Genomic DNA, 7,420 nt, shown 5'->3' on the forward strand with positions numbered 1-7,420 from the left:
ACTTTGTGATTGATAGTGTAACGGACCAAAAATGAAACAATTCAAAATAAAGCAATCATATTTTCTCACCCCCCTCCCCCTGAGGTGTAACAGATTGAGAACTTTGTTCGCGATTTCTAAGCACAAATCTCCAGTCATTATCAACGCTTCGTTGTAGATTTCTGCTGTGAAATCCATGTTCAAATTGCAATTTTCCTGGCGTATTCGACGGAAAATATCTTCAGCCACGTGCGATTTATATTTCTCCCATAACTCTGTTGGAGATGAAGGAGAGCAGGCGGTCAGTATGATTGCAAACAATGAACGAATTTTTATGTGGATGTGACGTGTTGCACGCGTCAGTAATGCATACATCCCAGTGTCGGTCGTTCTCCAATNAATGAAGTTTATTTTAGCGACGTTTGTAGGTCACGCTGTCTTATCTGCCAAACACCACTACCCGTACAACCTCCGCAATACGTTGCAAGCTTTATTTGTTGTCGAGACAGTGTTCTGTGCATTTTTTGTGCAGCACGCCAGAGCTAACAGAATTCGAACGCCTATTGCAGTTTCCTTGTATACTATGCCAGTTTGTCCGTCTACTCGCTCTCCTCGTTTGCGTCGTTCAAATGATTTCCTACTCGCATTCCATGTGTAATACGTAGGCACTTCCGAATACAGCAGTGTTTTCGCAAACGCGTCATTTTGACATAACGCGAAGAAAGCAGTTAACGTTGTAGCCGGTGGATTCAGGGCTATTTGTTGCACATTTGCAGTTGTGAAATAAACGCNCAATGTCACGCTCACAAACCTTGTCAGCTCCAAAACAGTATGAAGGGAACTCCACAAGCAGGGTATTTCTGGACAAGCTGCAATTCCAAAGCCACTCATCAGTGATCAAAATGCCACTAAGAGGACAGTGTGATGCTGAAGTCATAGAAAAATGGCCCAGGCAATGCCCATCCGTACCCCTGTACTTACTTATTTATGGAGCCGAGCCCTTCTTGAGGAGAAGCCAAATCTGCAGCTACTCAAAGAATTTCCCAGCATTTTATGGAACCCANTGTGAAACATGGCTAGATTCGATCATGGTATGGGCAACCATATCATGGTATTCTGTCGGACCCATCATTACCCTGAAATATCACGTCACTGCCAACGACTATGTGACCATTTTGGGCGACCAGGTCCATCCCATGGTGCAAACTTTGTTCCCTAATGGTGATGCCATTTACCAGGACAACAATGCCCGTGTTCACACAGCTCACATCGTCCAGGACTGGTTTTCTGAGCACGAAGATGAAGTGTCACATCTGCCATGACCCCCACAATCGCCAGTTATCAATATTATTGAGCATTTGTGGTCTGTTTTGGAGAGCAATCTGCGTGCGCGCTAACCACCTCCATCAACGATAACAGAACTTACCATGTTTTTCAGGAAGAATGGTACAAGATTCCCTTGCAAATCATATAGGACCTGTATTTATCCATTCCTAGGAGACTGCAAGCAGTTCTTCAAGCCAGAGGTTGTCCTACACCATGTTAGTCAAGGTAATGTGTTTTTTGTTGGGAGTTTCCTTATTTTTGTACATCCCCTGTACAACTATTAAGCCAAGAATTGGGGTGAGGTCACACCAAGGAAACTGGCAATCGCAACGCAACCGAAATTTCCGTGAATTGTTATCGGCCTGAACTGAAAACGTGTTTTCTCTTTATTGCTAGTGGGGTGGGACTAAGTCCCTTGTACTGCGGCCACTTCTGGCCTATTGTACCAGTCCCAGATTATAGGTGAGTGTGATTGTGGACCAATTGGTGGAATTAAGATTGGCAGGGGAAACCGAAGTATTCGGATAAAACCTAGCCAGCGCCACTTTGTCCACCACAAATCTCACTTGACCAGACCCGAGATCGAACCCGGGTCGCTGCAGTGGGAAGCAAGCGACTAACCGCTTGAGCTATGGCTCGACCTGAGCACATGTTACTGAATGGAGCACCGATATTTGAGGAAACTGCGTTGCCGTTTCCTCAATATGCGGTGCTCCATTCAGTTACATGTGTTCAACTCAAGGCTAATAACAGTTCTTGGAAATTGTGGTTGCGTTGCGGTTGGCAGTTTCCTTGCTGGGCCCTCGACCTTAAAATACAATTTGCATTACAAACAGAAACTGGATACAAACATTTGGCTTAGAAGCAGAAATCTTAATAAGTAATGCGGATATACCAGAACAATATTACGGACACGCGGTAACAAAACAATCATAAGAATCGCCCAGGAAAATAAATATAACACACATAATAGAAAGAAAAAAGGGAAACTAATAACAAATATAAAGCACGAAGTACCAACAAAAGTAGCAAAGTAAACACAATAGTTATACTCGCTCAAAAGGAATAAGAACATAAAGTAAACAACCTCGTACAAGATAACAAATTCATATCAACAACCCAACGAAACATTACCAAAAATATAAAATAAACACTAAAGCAATGTAACGTCATGCAAAAAGAAACCATATGGGAAACATATACATATACATATACAAACATGAACCCAGCACCCCGAAACCTTCACGTCATGATCAAATTACACAACCCAAACATACCCATTAGACCAATAATCAACTGGAAGAATACACCCGCGTATGACTAGTGAAAACTTTTATCATAAACATATGTACTATCTGAACTTGCACGTACATACAACAAACACAACTCCATATAATTGAAATTCTGAAAACCACAGAAATCAGCAAATATGAGAATATGTTCATTTGACATACATAACATGTACGCTAATATAGCAAAAATAGACACTGCAGATATAATTACTAACATACTGAAAATCAACAAAAGTATCATTGAAAATATCCGAAAGGAAATATAATACATACCAAAGAGAGTAATGAACAAAATTATTTTCAATTCGAACAAATATATTACGAACAGATGGACTATCCATGGGTGCCCGAACATTTGCAAAATTAGCTGAAGCATGTATTCAAAACACGGAACAAAAAAATATGTACAGGAGTAATTAAACGCAAAATAAACGAATGCTTTAAATTTGCGGTTAATGAACAACAATCTGGCATGTACTGTCTTCGCTCGCTTGGAAACCGGAATCGTGGGTCCGAATCCCACTCAGGGCATAGATGTTTAGATTGTGTGTGTGCGTTTTTCTGTGTTTGTGTACAGGTAGAGGCCTTGCGACGAGCTGATTACCCGCCTAAGGATTCCTACCGAATGTGTGAGATCTAGAAAAACCGAAGTGAACGGAGAAGTTCATGGAGATAGGCCTAGGCCCACTGGGGCTGTGGTGCCAAGGAAGAAAAAAGAACAACCCACCGAAAAGTTAACTATAAAATAGAAATTACACAACTCCATTACCTTTCTCGAACTTTCAATACATCACAGGAAAATGGAGTTAAATCTTGTAATACAGAATTTCAATTAAAACAGATCGTAATAGCAACGACTCATGCCATACGCATGAACATAAAATATAAAGTACTAAGTACTTAGTAAACAGATTAAACACATACAGAATATCTAAAGAAGACCTGAACATAGAAAACAAATCCCATAACATTCTCGGTATACATCCCCGTTGCTAGGAATCAGGTTCTTAATAATGTAATAGTTGGACTATAACAATGGAAGAGCTGTTTTCTACTTGGTCCGTGCCGATAGCCTATAAGCGAGATTATGCTTGCGGCCACACCACTGGTACTTCTGACATATTTAATTAATCACTGCCTTCGGCTGTCCTATTTTCCAAAGCCTTGGAAGGAAGCAAAGGTTATAACGTTACCGAAACCCGGTAAGGACCCAAAATTTCTTCAAAATTTACGTCCGATTAGCCTCTTGTCTACAACAGGTAAGCTTTTCGAAAAAGTTATTCTGAAAATAGTCCAAAGGCACATTAAAGAAAAAGACCTGATTAATGCAAGCCAGTTTGGTTTCCGTGCTCGTCATAGCACGACACTTCAGTGTATGAGGCTTACGGACCATGTAACCTTGAATTTCAACAATAACATGTCTACAGCTGCTGTATTCTTGAATATTGAAAAAGCCTTTGATAAAACATGGCACACTGGCTTGCTATATAAATTGTCTACATTACAAGTTTCGATAAGTCTAATAAAGCTTATTAGCTCTTTCCTTTCTCTGAGAAAATTCAGAGTTTCAGTCGAAGGTGAAATGTCTACACCAAGGTATATGCAAGCAGGAGTGCCACAAGGTTCTGTTATCTCCCACACACTGTACAGCCTATATATAAACGATACGCCCCAAACAACTGGTGTCTATCTATACCTATCTATACACCTGTATATATGCGCCAGACCGCAAAGAGGGTTACGTTCTCAGAAAGCTGCAGCGAGGTCTCACTGTTATTGAGACGTGGTGTGATCGCTGGAACATAAAAATCAATTAAGATAAAACGCAGGAAATCTACTTTTCTCATAGACTTAGGCCCCATCAAACTCATCTTAAACTGAATGGGCAGAATATTCCCTTCGTCAATCATGTAAAATACCTGGGAGTAAACTTCCGGGAGAGTATTACGTGGAGACTTCACATAGAAATTATTGAAGCCAAAGCCTTCAGAACATTTATTAGAATCTACTCCCTTTGCAAAAGTGGGCGTTTAAACGCAAACATTAGACTAACCCTATATATGGCACTGATCAGATCAGTAATGCATTACGCTTGTCCCACCAAGGAATTAGCGGCAGACACCTACCTCCTAAAATTGCAGCGCATGCAAAACAAGGTTTTGCGCACCACTGGAAATGTTCCAAGGTGCACACCAGTCCACGGCTTGCACACGGCTTTCAATTTTCCGTATATATACAATTATATAACAAAGCTGTACCCGGCCACGCGTTGCTGTGGCTGTCGGGTTAAATGGAAAAGAAAGAAAAGAGAAAGCGCACGTTTCTAATATGTTTAATTTCACAATTCTTATGGGTGTAAAATATTTTTTGTTGTTCCATTGTCTGTGCAGATATAGAGATTGTCTGGTTTGCCGACTCTAGAACACGCAACATATAACTGTCCATGTGAGAAGCAATCCGTGTCTAGATCTAAACCGCACAATTCTAAAGACTGACCCTGAGTTTGTTGATGGTGATTGCAAACGCCAATCGAATTGGGAATTGCAATCGCTTAAATTGAAATGGCACATCCTTTGGATTCATGGGAATGCGAGGAATGAGGACATCTTCACTTTGAAAGGTCCTGTCAAGATTGTTGCTTCTACGACGTTGCTCAATAATTTTTTACTGCAAGCCGCGTGCCGTTGCAAAGCTTTGGCTGGTTGATATTTCACAACGCGTTAATCGGCACGCCTATTTTCAATTGCAGTACGTGCAGTAGCATCCCTGCAGATCGAGTGATTTCAAAAATTCTGTTGGATAATTAATCGCTTCATCTGCTTCCACAACAGTGTCGACGGACTTGTATGTGACTGCCTCGCATTGAATGTTAGACTGAATGATATTGTTGAGTTCGTAGACGTCTTTGTTCTTGGCCGCAAGAATAGCTCGTTCACTCAGCCAATCGTGATTCTTATAATTGGTTTGAATATTGGGAAATACTTTTTCAACCAATTCTTCTTTTGACGTCACTAAATTGCAGAAGTTATGAGGCAATGAAATTCGTCCTGAGGTCATATCAACCGGCACCTTTCCGTTCCCAATTTCCAGCAACTGATGGGAGAATATCTCAGCTGATCGATCGTTTTGCAGCTGGACACGCATATTTGTAGTTAATTTTAACGTCTTTACNTTATTGACAGTTTGCATTATTTGATCGTATATGCCTTTTTGATCAAGCGTTAGCTTAGGAATATTTTATTGCACATACGACAAAAGATCACCCGTTCTGTAATTTTGTTCACGACGCAATTCTACATTGAACGAAGCAGCAGCAGATCGATTCGGTGATGGCATTCCCAATTGATTTCTAAGCACAAATCTTCAATCATTATCAACGTTTCGTTGTAATTTCTGCTGTGAAATCCATGTTCATATTGCAATTTTCCTTGCGTATTCGACGGAAAATATCTTTAGCCATGTGCGATTTATATTTCTCCCAAAACTCTGTTGGAGATGAAGGAGAGCAGGCGGTCAATATAATTGCAAACAATGCACGAATTTGATGTGGATGTGACGTGTTGCACGCGTCAGTAATGCATACATCCCAGTGTCGGTCGTTCTCCAATTCACAGCTTGACATGCACTGCGGAAAGTGGCATGTGTAACGCCATTGACAATTCTCAATTGCTGGAAAGACGTTTAACCGGGCACATTTACCAACAGCATGCGAAGAAAGAAGCATTCATCTTGATTGGGATGCACGGTGTACAGTCTGCCTATCGCAGTTTCCTTGTATACTATGCCAGTTTGTCCGTCGACTCGCTCTCCTCGTTTGCGTCGTTCAAATTATTTTCTACTCGCATTCCATGTGTAATGCGTAGGCACTTCCGAATACAGCAGTGTTTTCGCAAACGCGTCATTTTGACATAACGCGAAGAAATCAATTAACGTTGTAGCCGGTGGATTCAGGGCTATTTGTTGCACATTTGCAGTTGTGAAATAAACGCGTTGTCCATTTTCTAGATGTACTGCTAACTGAACAACAGCTGGACTTCGTTCATGTATGGGAAATGGAAGAATTCGCCATACAGCTTCATTGCTGCTTGTGTATCTTCCAGCCCGATACTGTGCAATTTCATTGATATGTGTGACCGCATTCCTATCACTTCTTTCTGGTTGCACGCCAAAAACTTCCATGTCGCTGCCTTTATTCACGTACGTACAAATGCATTTGATCGATTTAATGGAGTTACCGTAGTCCACGTTTATGTGCGCTTTGTATGTTTTTGATAGCAAAGGAAAATATGGAACAACCCACCGGTTATGCACTTCGATGTCAACGTTTCGCATCTGTATGGTTGCTAATTTAACGCCATCTTCTGCTGATCTTTTTCTGTATGAAGGATATCCATCGTTTCCTGTAACTGTGTTGGATAGTAATGCTCGAGGATATCGCTTAGAGCATTTTCCGTCTATCATGCATGGTGAATTTGGATTCAGTGTACCGCAAGGTCCATGTATCATATTTTTCGTCACAACTTCATGCATATCCTTATCGACGTCGGCATCGGGTATTTCAGCGCATATTACATCGTCGATTTCGTTTGAAGTGATTTTGTTATAGAGCCAGATTAGTATATGTGCGTGTGAAAATCCTCGTTTTTGCCATTCCACTGAGTACATCCAGCAGCGCACAGACCAAAACACTTCATGTTTTACCATGAAATCCATCAGCGATTTCAGCTTCTGTCTTAAAACACGCGCTGTGATGTCATGCCTATCCACCGGTGATTGCTCAGGAAGTAAGAGCTGTTGTATATCGTCCCAAGCTGGATTGCATG

Source organism: Cryptotermes secundus, unplaced genomic scaffold (assembly GCF_002891405.2).
Source record: "Cryptotermes secundus unplaced genomic scaffold, Csec_1.0 scaffold799, whole genome shotgun sequence".
NCBI classification, from domain to species: domain Eukaryota; kingdom Metazoa; phylum Arthropoda; class Insecta; order Blattodea; family Kalotermitidae; genus Cryptotermes; species Cryptotermes secundus.